Source organism: Stigmatopora argus, chromosome 8, assembly GCF_051989625.1.
Source record: "Stigmatopora argus isolate UIUO_Sarg chromosome 8, RoL_Sarg_1.0, whole genome shotgun sequence".
Taxonomy (NCBI): Eukaryota; Metazoa; Chordata; class Actinopteri; order Syngnathiformes; family Syngnathidae; genus Stigmatopora; species Stigmatopora argus.
This window is the reverse complement of record NC_135394.1, coordinates 14,064,167-14,079,162: the sequence shown is the minus strand read 5'-3', so window position 1 is coordinate 14,079,162 and position 14,996 is coordinate 14,064,167.

Genomic DNA, 14,996 nt, shown 5'->3' with positions numbered 1-14,996 from the left:
TCAAAAGGAAAAGTCTGAATGAGCCATAGAAAATCAATAGGAAGTTAGTCAAAGATAGTCAAAATTATTTTCATTTTAATCATTGGATCATCCCTCCCTGTTAAAATGGATTGGACATCTTTCGCCGTCAATGCTAGCCAATGAATAGATACGTAAAAATCAATGAATAGATTTTTTTTTTTTTGAATAAAAACTGTCATTTTTTTAATTGATTCCGATCCTGTGAAAATGTCACTATCGGGCCTGATTTTAAATCACATGATCTCTTTTCTATGGCCCTTTAAACCTAAAACTTAATAACCTATAAAAAAAGTTGAAATATATATACTTCTAAATCTAAGGTGTTTTTTTTTGCACAGAAACATTTTAAAATCGCATTTAATGTTGACCAAACATGGACATATATATATATATATATATATATATATATATATATATATATATATATATATATATATATATATTCATTTTTTCGCGATTTTTTCTGCTATTAATTATTTAATAAATATATATATATCATTTCTTCGCGATTTTTTCTGCTGTTAATTATTTAATAAATAAATATATATATATATATATATATATATATATATATATATATATTTATTAAATAATTAATAGCAGAAAAAAATCGCGAAGAAATGAATTCGTGATAAGTGAAGTCGCGATAAACGAGGGAAGACTGTATAGGCTTGTATTTTTGTATTTTTTTGTATCTTTTCCCTCGCAAAAAGTTCCAATTGTATAAGAATCTGTGTGCATTTCTGGCCGCAGAAAAATATGACCTTTGGTGAAAAAAAGTTGCATTTTTTTAGGTTAAGTGTAATAATAACTTTCTCTGATGTTGAGTGTTTCTGGCATAAGTGAGTGTAGTTTTTCAATGGCAACGTCGCGGAGAATCTTTCCGACGACACAAACGGCGTTCCGCCGAGCCTTACGTAAGTCCGTCATGAATATTTGAGCCGTCTTTTGGGGCCTTCGTCTTTCTCCTGGGCTCAAGGGACTGATGAGATTTCAATGGAGCCCTTACATCATGTGGATCACGGCCACGCCGCAGATAAAAGACACGCGCACGCGCCCATGTGACTCACCGCCGCTCATTAGTACGCGTGTGTCTGCAAACACTGACTCATCCATCGCTCTGGTGAATACGCCGCCTTGGTCAGCAGCGCCATTCAATATTTTTACAAGTGACTTCTTCATGTTGACGTGTGGTTAGCACACTGGCCTTACGGTTCTGGGGTCAAGGGTTCGAGCTCACGGTGTGGAGCTTGCATGGGGTTTCTCCGGATACTCCAGTTTCCTCACACATCCCTAAAACATGCATGATAGGCTCTAATTTAGATTAGATAGATTAGACTAGACTAGACTAGACTAGACTAGACTAGACTAGACTAGACTAGACTAGACTAGACTAGACTAGACTAGACTAGACTAGACTAGACTAGACTAGACTAGACTAGACTAGACTAGACTAGACTAGACTAGATATATAAATAAAAAAATTGAAAAATAAATAAAAAAATAAAGATATAAATAAATAAATTGATTGATACATAAAGAAAAAATAAATACATAAATAAATAGCCAGATAGATACATAAATAAAAAAATAAATAGATAAATAAATTAAAACATAAACATATAAATAAATAGATTGATACATAAATAAAAAATAAATATATAAATAAATAAATAGATAGCTAGATAGATACATAAATAAAAAAATAAATATTCAAATAAATAAACGTGTTGCTGAAATATATATATACATATACATAGAAATACATACATGTATATACATATACATAGAAATATATATATATACATATAAATATATATATATATACATATAAATATATATATATATATATATATATATATATATTTATATATACATAGAAATACATACATATATACATAGAAATACATAAATATACATATACATACATACATACATAGAAATACATACATACACATAGATGTACATACGGTTGGTGTTGCCCATAAGTACGCGTGATTGGTCGTTCATCTCATTGTGACCTGCGATTGGAGGGCCACTAATTCAGGGTGTGCCCTGCCTGCTGCCCATAGTTAGATGGGATTGCCTCCAGCACCCCTCGTGAGCAGGCAACGATCCATTTTAGAGTACTCACAGGACACTTGCGGTAAATTTTGAATCATTTCTTATTGATTTTGAGGGACCTTCCTGAATGCTGATTTGGGGGCATTTCCAGGTGACTTCCGGTTGATTTTGGGGCATTTCTGAAACATGACCATTCAAATTTGATTGGACACCTGTCTCCGTCGATGGCAAGCGAGTTCTTTTTTTGCGCTGCGCAGTCCTTCCTGCAACTTCCACCAACTGTAATTCTCTGTTAAAGTCATCACGCGGCTATGAAAGTTGACTGATTCGGTGACCCATCCATCATCCGGTGACAGGTCGCTACGTGTTTTTCCATATTTCAAGTCGGCGCTCGCTTTGTCTCTGCCTCGTTCTCGCTTTGATTGTCCGCTCCGGGGCGAAAAGACGACCGACGGCATTTGTCATTTCTTGTCATTTATATTTATTTAGCTGCGCGGCCCTTTTCGCAAATCATTTTGCTGTCAATCAAAATGGCGGGATGCCTTTTTTGCAGCCTGGATTTATGGATAATGAAAATATACGCTGACCCAATATGTGTAGAGGTAGAATCACTTTTTCAGCTGGATTTTTCTTTTTTTATTCAGGTGTTCATTGAAAAATAAAATAGCTATATTTCATATTTTTTAATGTACATTTGAGGGCTTTCGTTGACACTGCTAGGTGTCCAATCCGTTTTAATTGGAGGAATCAAATTGGTTTGGATGTCTAGCGCCACCAATGGAATTGAAAAATATTACAGTAAACCTTTAAAAAATATTATCTTTTGTTTTTGATAAAATAGAAGGGAAAATGTGTAAATATTCACTTCATTTTTGTTATCATTTAGATGTTGAAAAAAAAATAATGTTTAGTATTTTAAAACTTAATAGAAATGTTATCTTCAATTAAAAAAAAGTACAGAAGAACAATCAAAAACAACATAATTATTATTCTTCAATTAAAATACTGTTGAACACAAAATACATGAATTCTAAAGTGTAGTACAAAAATGTGTATATTAAATGAGGTTTCTCAATTTCTTTTACATTTATACAAAAAACATTTAAATATATCCAATAATACTATAAAATATATTTTTCCACAGTAGTGACCTATTTCCCTAAAAAATGATATGTAATTCATTCATATGTATTTTTTTACACTTCCACCAAATATGAGTAAAATAAATCAAAAGCATATATTTAGAAAATTACCCATCCTAAAGCATCAGTGCACTTAGTATTTTCTTACTGCTTAGTGAAAGTAAGTTAATGAAACCCCAAGATGTCTTTCATCAAAAATTGCTCATTTATTTTCATTTAGAAAAAAAAAATACACCCCCCCAAAAATGCTAGTTTTTTTAAAATAAGAAAAAAAAAACATGAATACAGTAATCCCTCGAATATCACGGCTTCACTACATCGCGGATTTTTTTCTGAGTGAATTTTTTTTTAATTAATTTTTTTTATAAGTTCAGAAAAATGTGAAAATCCATGCAGTGAAGTAAAAAAATACTAATAATGTATTAATTTTTTTAAATAGGGGTGAGCCTACTTCGCGGTTTTTCGTTTATCGCGGCCATGTCTGGTCTACATTAACCGCAATAATCGAGGGATTACTGTGTAATGATGAATGGGGTCCACCCCTAAAAAGCGCACTTTTCTTTTATAGTATAAAGTTGAATTTTTAGAAGGCAAATAAGTGGCAGAGCAGTTTTGGAAGCCCAGTATTCATCCATAAAGTGGCGTATATACATATGAGAAAGAAGTCTATAGGATCCAAAGATGTATTTATAGAACAACTCTAACAACACTGGGGACTTTCCTTCAAGTTACACTGGAACTGATGCATATGCATAACTTCTTTCCATTATTCATACGCCGCCTCCAGCGAGGACGTGTGAAACGCCGCCGACTTTTTCCAAAAGCGTTCACTTCATTCGACTCAGTTAGAAAAAAAAAATGAGGGGGCAAGTGTCCAAAAGACATCTTTTGATATTTGGAGTTATGTAACGTTGGGTGCTGATCATACGATGACGTATTAGGGCCAAGAGAGAAAGAAAAAAAATAGGACAAGCAGATTAAAGTTGTACTACAAAAGTTGGAGAATGAAAAGTTGTACTATAAAAACAAGTCGTACTATTATAATGAGAATAAAGTTGGAGTATGAAAGTTGTATAAGTAGGACGATTAAAACAATTCGTACTGGAAGTATAGAATTAAAGTTATACTTGGTTTTGCAAACAAACTAACAACAAACTTTGTTGTAACTCGCAGTTAAAATATATTCATTTATGATTTTTTATGGATGTAGCGTTTAAGTGTAAATTGCAATGTTAATGGTCATCCTGTGAGCATATATTTTAAAATATATTTCATAAAAAAGGGAAATTATGAATAGTTTGCCTCATGTACATCAAATTCTCATCTCATTTTATGAACCGCTTTATCCTCACTAGGATCGCGGGGGGTGCTAGAGCCTATCCCAGGTGAACCGACCTGGATTTGAACCCATTAGCCTTACATAATAATATGACTTTCATCTCGGACTAAAAGTACGATTTTAATCTTGTACTGAAAGTATGACTTTTTAAAATTGAATTGAATTGAATGCTTTTAGAATGACACTGAAAGCTTTAACCACGTAATGCACAAATAACAACAAACAAATAAATAATCGTGAAATAAGAAATTAATAAATATATAGTCCAAGTGAGATCAGCAGAGCTTAGCGGTCTTCTTCCGTCTGAAGTCCAGGATGAGTTCCATGAGTTTTTGCTGTAATAGTACGATCAGCACTATATATAATAACACTATAATAAGGTGCATTACCGACTTATGAGAAAAAGTCGCCTTATAGTGCAGACAATACAGTGGTACCTCGACATACGATCTTAATCCGTTCTGGGACTGAGATCGTATGTTGAGCTTTTTGTAACTTGAGCGAACGTTTCCCATTCAAATGAATTGAAAACAAATTAATTCGTTCCAACCCTCTGAAAAACACCAAAAACAGGATATTGGATTGGATTTTTTTTTATTTCTTCTAATTCGCCATGTATTGACAAAGTAATAAATAACGAGTGGTTTAATAGTAATAAAATGTGTTTAATAGAAGTAAAATTAGACGCATTTCGCGGAGGGTGGAGACAGCGGGGAGACTTTATCCACGGCAACAACGCACTCATAAACGAACAAACTAATTTAAATGAACTCGGATTAATATATACAGACACACTCAAACATACGTTTAATGTAACTTTACACAAAACTGAATTCTAATTTTGTTTTATTTTTTTTACCTTCGTTCTGGGCGGGTTAGCTGTTTGCCACGCCTCCACCCTCACGTTCGCTATCGATGGGCTGTTTCCTGTTGTATTCCCTTCAAAATATTCCAAAAATGATGCACATAAATGTCCTCACAATAGGATAACGCACAACCACTTGGCAACGAGAAGTAGTCTTGAATGAGCGATCGCGGGAGCTAAGAAGCTAAGGAAGGAATAACAGCCTACCCACGTATTGATTGTGGGTAATGAAGTTTTATTCTGAGAAAGGGTGCCATTGCCTATAGGTGTTGTGTGCACGAGTATACTTCATTACCCAGAAAGCCCTCTTTTTGCATGCGCGTTGTGCGTTTCCTGGTCGAAACTCGTCTGAATAAATCGTTCAGTGCTCGTAGATATTGTTATACACGAAAGAGATGCAGCCAAAAAAAAGACAGTGCGCTACAATGATAAACAGCCTCTCATGTCATGGCCACCTGGCTTGGTCGCATCTCGAAATTTTGATCGTATCCCAGGCGAATTATTCGATCGAAATTTTCATCGTACATCGAGCATGTCGTAGGTAGAGCTGATCGTAGGTCGAGGTACCACTGTACGGTACTTTCCGGCATGTTTCAGAGCAATTCATGCATCAGAATGACTCCAATTCACTGGAATGTAATATTTAATTAACAGGAATGTGAATATTAATGTCTTTTTGATGTGGTCTTTGGATTGGCGTGTAGCACCTCAAGCAGAAATATTCATCATTTGACTCCCATTTAAATGGAGCAAGTTTCCACTTGCCACGTCAGCTTTAGCGCTCGGCTAAACGTGAAAAACGAGTCGGGGATCGGCGGAAAATGACCCAATGTGTTCTGCGCAGGCAAGTAATGGCGCCTGACAGCTTGTCAATTTCATTCAGCCGAGCGACTTTAAGGTTAACCGTGGCAATTAAGTCGGGCGCACTGCGGGTGAAGGCGATCTGGGGGGAGGGGGGGCAACCAGCGATCTATACCGGTTGGTCGGTGCAAGGCCTCGGATGACTCCAAATATACGGCTCCTTACACAACTGGAGGACATTTTATTGTCCTGCTATTCAAATTTGGAATCATCCACATGCCAAAGACTCAAACTAAATTCGTTTGGAAGTCAATTGACTCCAATCTAATCTCAATTTTAAAAAAGGGGGGTGAATATTTTTATTTATGGTGTACTGCCTGAAACTGTCATTTCTGTTTTACCCAACTTTCCCTAAATTGCAAGAAAAAAAATATACATTTAAGTTCAGATTTGTGGCACTGCAGTCTTCCCTCGTTTATTGCGACTTCACTTATCGCAAATTCACTTCTTTGCAATTTTTTTCTGCTATTATTATTATTTTTTAAAAATCCAAAGTTCATAAAAATGTAAAAATACACGCTGAAACTCGTAAATGGAAGAAGCCACTCTTGCTATTAGGAAAAACCATCTACATTTACCGCGATAGTCGAGGGATTACTGTATTTGTTTTGTCTCGTAATGGTTTGATTAAATAAATTAATATTATGAATTATTTGCCTAACAATGTGACCAAATAAAATTGCAAAAAAACAACATTTCAGGTTCATTTAAAACTACGATTTGAACAATCACTTCCATTCTAGCAATGTAATGGAAGTCTAAATGTCAGCCCATCCTTAAAAATAAAAATAAAATGCATTTTAAAAGATTTTTTTTGTTGTTGACCTGATTCTGATCTTGTGAAAATGACGCAGTTATGCTCATTATCAAACGACTTGATTTTTGTGTTCGGACACCCCTGAAGTCGCTTAAAAGTTAGCTTCTATGCCACACGTGTCAAAGTGGCGGCCCGGGGGCCAAATCAGGCCCGCCGCATCATTTTATGTGGCCCGGGAAAGTAAATCATGAGTGCCGACTTTCTGTTTTAGGATCAAATTAAAATGAAGAGTATAGATGTATATTAAATTTCCTGATTTTCCCCCTTTTAAATCAATAATTGTCATTTTTTTAATCATTTTTTTCTGTGTTTTTAGTTCAAAAATCATTTTGTAAAATCTAAAAAAATATTTAAAAAAAAGCTAAAATAAACATTGTTTTAGATCTATAAAAAACTGAATATTCAGGGCTTTTAATCCAGTTCTTTTAATCCATTTATTAAAAAAATATCTAAATATTATATCTAAAATGGTCCGCCCCACGTGAAATCGAGTTGACGTTAACGCGGCCCGCGAACCAACCCGAGTCTGACACCCCTGATTTATGACTTATTATTATTGACGAGTAGATCGCAGAAAAACAATAAAAGGGAAGGTTTAATTTCCAATGGCACATTTTCTGTGTCTGTATTCTCACCCTCTTGCTACTTTGACCATGAAATTTCCCTATCTAATCGAATCTAATCTAATCTAATTTCCCCCAATTCTGGAACGTTCCATATATACAGTATATATTTAGAAAGAGAATATATCTACTGGGGTGTTAGGATTGAGGTCAGGTTTTTGACGCCAGCCAGCGTGATAGTGAGACGGGAGATTACTGACGTTATCTAAAGCTCAACAACAACAGCGGCTTATTCGTACAGCGAGAGGCACACGTTTGCAGTTTTCGAGCGTTTCCACGTGTTTTTCTTTTTCTTATTTTTGGACCTTTTTATGGTCACGCAAAGTAAACTTTCAGAATTCAAAACATGGCCGTTGTGTGTCAAGCGTTATCGGCTTGAACGTGCAGCGCTTGAGATTTGAGTCAAAAGCACTGAGCTTTTTGGTTTCTCTTTGTTGTGGAAGGAATTGCATCTATATAGGAAAAACATGGGATAAAAATAGTGATATTTTTATGTTAAAGGTCATTTTTTTATGACATTTGTTTGTATCTCTCCAGGGAAGTACTCGCGACCCAAACATTATTATTTCATGTTTTGACAGATATGTTTTCTTTATTTTAACTAAAACATTTTTACTTACTCAAACTAACATACAATTATTTGTTTCTTATTTTTGATTATTTTTTGTCTGTTTGTTGTTGTTTGTGCACTACGTGGTGAAAACTTTAAATCTCATTATACTTGTATAATGACAAAAAAGGCATTCAATTCAATAAAATAATATACTTTTTTAGTTTGTAATTTTTGGGGAAATATACATTTTTTAGCTAAATATGTGTATTTTTTCAATAAAAACTAGGTAAATACACATACAAAAAAACTGGTGAAAACTTTAAATCTCATTATACTTGTATAATGACAAAAAAGGCATTCAATTCAATTCAATAAAATAATATACTTTTTTAGTTTTTAATTTTGGGGGAAATATACATTTTTAGCTAATTATGTGTATTTTTTTCAATAAAAACTATGTAAATACACACAAAAAACTGGTGAAAACTTTAAATCTCATTATACTTGTATAATGACAAAAAAGGCATTCAATTCAGTTCAATAAAATAATATGCTTTTTTAGTTTTTAATTTTGGGGGAAATATACATTTTTAGCTAATTATGTGTATTTTTTTCAATAAAAACTAGGTAAATAGACATACAAAATACGGCTAAATACGCGTTTCTCCTCAGAAATGTAATTTTCTATCAAATTATATGAATAAAAGTGACAAAATTATAATACAAATTATAATAATTTTCTCTTGAAAATCAATTATTAATACTTATGAGTTAATTAAAAGACATAAACCAAACAAAATTGCTAACAATTTAAAGTGATCAAAATGATACTCATGTCATAAACATATGGTCTCAGAAAGGTAATTTTTTCTCTCCCTATAAAAATGCAAATTACATTTTTTTAATTATAAGTAATACAGTTCAGTTTACGTCCGAATATGAATTGCTAATATTTTTTTAAAGTAATACAGTTCAGTTTATGTCTGAATATGAATTACTAATATTTTTTTTTAAGTAATACAGTTAGGTTTATGTCTGAATATGAATCCCTCGAGTGGTTCTCTAGTCGGCCTCACAGTTCTGGGATCGAAGGTTTGATCCCAGGTCCGGGCTTTCCTGTGTGGAGTTTACATGCTCTCCTCGAGCTTGCATGGGTTTTCTCCGGGTACTCCGCTTTCTTCCCACATCCCAAAAAACATGCATGCTAGGCTGGTTGAACACGTAGTATTGTTGTCCTTTGTCTCCTTCTGCCCTACGATTGGCTGGAGACCAATTCTGGCTTTAACCCGTCTCGTGCCTATAGTTGACTGGGATAGGCTCCACCACCCCCGCGAACCTTGTGAGGATAAGCGGTACGAAAAATGAATTTGACTCTCCTACAAACACAAGCAAGTTTAATCCCTCCGCATCCGCCGGGGTTTTTTAAGGTTGCTTCTTGACTTGTTTTTGCAGTTTCTGGCCACAAAAATTCATTTCCTGGCTGTCAAAGGAGGATTGTGACAATTCCAGAGGTGGCAAAAATACGCGTGTGCCTTGAATTAAAAGCCAACAACCCCATTAGAACAAAAGTGTCTTCTTCTTCCCGCTTCTGTCTTTCTCTCTCTGTCTCTCTCTCTCACTTTCTCGGTTTCTGTCCGGGTGATAAGAAGGCAGGAGAAAGATAAGCAGCCCTCTGGTGCGTGGCATCGATCGCTTGGGGCTAAAAAGCTTAATGGCAACCCTCGGCGTAATAACACTCGAGGAGTTTTTGTGGGGGTGATGGGTCTGGGACATGAAAATGAGGAGGAGAAAAATTAAAAAAATTGTTTCACAATACGGCTTTTTAGCTCACATGCATGCCAGAATTTGTTTTTAAATTTAAAAGCATAGAATTATGACCTTTACTAGATTATGTGGGTATAAAATTGTCTTTTTTTCAGTCAAATATTTGTTTTTTTCAACGGATAAAAACAGGTTTTGCAGTAACCGTTATTGAAGAAAAAGCAACAACTGCATGAAACGTTTAGAAAATACATTAATTGATATTTATTTTTATTTTAAAAGCATAGAATTATGACCTTTAGTGGATTAGGTAGTTATAAAATTGTCTTTTTTTTCAGTCAAATATGTTTTTAAAACGGATAAAAACAGGTTTTGCAGTAACCTTATTGTAGAGAAAGCAACAACTGCATGAAACGTTTAGAAAATAAATTGATAGATTTTTTTTAATTTTATCTTTTATATACTGTATTTTCCAGACTATAAGTCGCTTACTTTTTAATAGCTTGTCTGAGCCTGCGACTAATACTGAAGTGCGTTTTTTTTTTCTCTTGTTTTTTAGGCTACAGTTATCTGAAAAACTGTTATTTTAAGAGATGCCTAACTACCCATTTGTTCTTCATTTTACTATTCTTACATTTAAAATAAAGAAATTGCCCACCCAAAAATGCGACTTATACTCCAAAAAATACGGTCATTAAAATTGACATACTGCATCAAAGTTTGATATCTTTCAAAATGTGCATTTATACTAGTAAATATGTTTTTTAAATAGAAAAATGAACATAGTAGTTAGCAATAATACTCTAATAAAAAACCCTGAAACTCACACACTATAAAGTGGCCCAAAATCAACGATCATTTACCAACCAGCACAAATGTCAAGATACCAAAACGAGTCATATATTTACCATTTTTTTTCTTACGACAAACAATAATTTCTTCTTTCCTTCCCATTTTAAAAACTAAATGCAATTTTAAAGCACGTCAAGGATGTACCGAGCAGACCCCGTCACCTCCCTTTTTGCTACTGTGGGAACAGACTCGCCCTTTGACCCTAACCCTCACCGCCGTCCATCTCATCCTCTCGACGTGCGGCCCCTTCATAAACACTCACCTCAAATGCACGGATCGCGTGACGGACCCTCGGTCGCAGGTTGCCCTTTCGGCCAGGCCGGCGCCGGCGCCGCCGCGTAACCCCCCCACGTGACCTGCGACGTGACCCCTCACGTTTACGATGCCGCTCATTAATACCCATCAAGTTTACGTCTGCATTCGGTGGCAACTCATTTGTGTCCATCTATTCAATTTCCTGTCACCTGAAGATAGAATATATTATTCTTAGTAAGATTCAGCCATTGACTGCACAGTCAGGTATTGCTTAGCAACCAGACCACCTTGCCTGTGTTCCATTTGATGGAAATGCTTCCTTCTCCGTGCATGTTGATGCATATATATGTCCATATATACCAGGGGTGGCGAACACTGTCTTTGCTTCTCGTCATATTTTGTATATACCGTATTTTCTCGCATATTAGCCGCCTCTGCGTATAAGCTGTACCCTTAAAATGGCCTTAAAATCATTGAATTTTACAATTTCCCTCGTATAAGCCGCCTCCTGATTCACAATTTTCACCTCCATATTCATGGTTTTAATAGGGAGTACAAATGTGTTACTTTGAAGGGAAAATTTTAAGAAAAATCATCGCACCTGCTATTTCTAAGATACTGTATGAATTGTACGTAGCCTGCACGTAGAAAAATTCAAAAAGAAAGTCATGTGAGCAGTACAACCAGAAAGTGTGTCCGTAGCGGTCAACTTTTCACCAAGTCTCTAGGTGCAATAATAGCATGAGATACACATTACGCAGGTATCAAGGCTGATATTTTAATGATTGACCGCAAGGCCTTCGATTAGTCTTAGCAACTATTGGGATGTGCTGACATGGTAAACACTACGGTCACATGTAGCTACTCGCGTCTGGCTAAGTAAGTGAGTTTTTTTCACGTTTTATGCAAAGTATGGCTTTTTTCTTGAATTTCATTCATAGACGTCAAAAGAAATTTTGTTCAGCGTTTTATCTATTTATCTGTTTCTTTATTTTAATGAAGTAAATGACCGCATTGTCTTGCGTTATGGCGTTTCGTCTTTGTGACCTTGCAGTTTCGTGCATGTCAAGTCTAATTTATGCGCGTATAAGCCGTACCCTTGATTAAGTCAACATTTTTTTACGCATATGCGAGAAAATTGTGGCTCTTAGCCTCGTTTACTTTTTCTTGTATTTTTATTCTCTCTTAAACACACTCAAATTCAACAGGGACCATTAAACACAAACAATAGATTATATTGTAAAAAATAATTTGGCCACCCTTGATATATACAATTAAGTCATGTCCACTTTTTTGGTGTCTTCTTGTTCTGGGGATATCAAAATAAAAGCTGATATCTCCTGGGGAAATGTGGCAAAAAGAGCAAATACTATTTAGGTGATCATGTCATTTGAAATGTGTTGTTTAGTGGTTCTAGTATTTGTTTACTTAAAAAAGTTTCCGCTGTGATGAATAATTTTATTTCTATTTCTCGCGTTGCCTTTTAATTTGTTTGCACGACACATAAATCACTAGCCGTCCCCGAGCGAGTGCGTTGTTCTTACTGGATGCTTGTCATCTTGCTTCTGCGCTTTAAGATGTTATCCTCACGGCGTCGTCTGAGCTATCAATTGATGCGCTTCCATGTATCCCTTGAGTGGGGTTATGCAACTAAACACCCCCCACAAAATCCACAAAGCGAGGGAGGTAGATAGGGGAATTTTAATCAGTGAGGAGGTTGGGATCAACATAGTAAGCCGAAGAAATATTAGCCTGTTAGGAGGATCAAAATTGCACTTAAGGATGGAAAAAATGGAGTTGAATATAAATGTTAATAATATGAATTCATAATTTTTGCTCAGAATAGATCCAAATACAAAAATCATATATATATATATATATATATATATATATATATATATATATATATATATATATATATATACATATACATACACATACACATACACATACACATACACATACACATACACATACACATACACATACACATACACATACACAAACACATACACATACACATACACATACACATACACATACACATACACATACACATACACATACACATACACATACACATACACATACACATACACATACACATACACATACACATACACATACACATACACATACACATACACATACACATACACATACACATACACATACACATACCGTAATTACTCGAATATAACACGCAGGTTTTTGCAAAATAATTAATTCCAATAGTTGGGGGTGCGTGTTATAATCAAAAACTAATTTTTTTTTTTTTTTTTTTTTTTTTTTTGTGTCTTGTTACATGGCCCTTAGCCTGGTGCTTTTTCTTGCCAAATAAATTGAATTGAAATTGAATTGAATAAAATAAATTACAAATTTTCGATCGAAAAAAGCATTGTCAAACTCACTTTGACGCACGGATTTTACGTCATCTCGTAGAGCCGAGACCACCACTGCCCCCCTCTAGCCTCGTACCCGTCTCAGTTCACCCTCTCTCAGTTCAGTGTTATAATCAATAACTAAAATAAATTACAAATTTTCGATCGAAAAAAGCATTGTCAAACTCACTTTGACGCACGGATTTTACGTCATCTCGTAAAGCCAATCGGATGATGTGTTGTGGGAGGAAGAGGAAGTGGATGAAGGAAGCGTGGACGTTGATAGGATTCTCAACGAAGAGATGTATGAGAGGACAGACAAAGAGAGAGAGGAACTTTTCATTTGAAGGATTCTAATGAATAAATTTGTTTGAACAAAACAATCGTGAAACGAAGAAAAAAAGGTAAGATTTCTGATTTTCGTCAGCGGGAAATTTTAGGTGCGCACTATATTCGAGTACTGCGTTTTTCCAGATTTTTTTGGCCCAAAGTTATACCTGCGTGTTATTTTCGAGTGCGCGTTATATTCGAGTAATTACGGTACACATACACATACACATACACATACACATACACATACACATACACATACACATACACATACACATACACATACACATACACACACATTCACACACACACACACACATACACATTCACATACACACACATACACATACACCCACACCCGCACTCACGCACCCACACACACACCCACACACACACAAACACACACACGTGTGTATATATATATACACATATATATACACATATATATATATATATACATACATATACATATGTGAATATATATACATACATATACATGTGTATATATATACATAAGCATATATGTGTATATATAGACATATATATATATAGACACATATATATATATACATACATAAGCATATATGTGTATATATAGACATATATATATATATAATATATATCTAGACATACAAATACATACATCATATATTCATATCAGTCTCAGTCTGCAGAAGGTCCCCACCTTACTGTGTGTGGCTCTAGTTTTTTTAACTAGGTCTACAATGTCTTGTGTGTCTTGTGTCTTTCTCGTTACTGCAACCAAGAAATTTCCTGAATACGGGATGAAATAAAGTTCTAATCTAATCTAATATTTGGTCTGTTTAGTACCAATTCATGTTTTAATGTTCAATTCTATATTTTTAAAGAGATTTACGACAGTTTTAATGCTTTTGCCCGTTGTTAATAAAACTCGCCGTCAGTTCTGATGCTCATTGATGTGCTTCAAAGACACACTCATCAGCAATAGATAACAAGTCGGTGCCTTTCCCGCGTTAAACGAATCCCCAGAAGCGGTCATTGTCTCAGCGACCGGCCTCAATGTTATTGAGCGGTCATTGACGCTAATTGATCAGTCCCTCACGCTTTCGACTGCCAATGCTAACGACCTAGCGCCTCACTTGGCAATAAA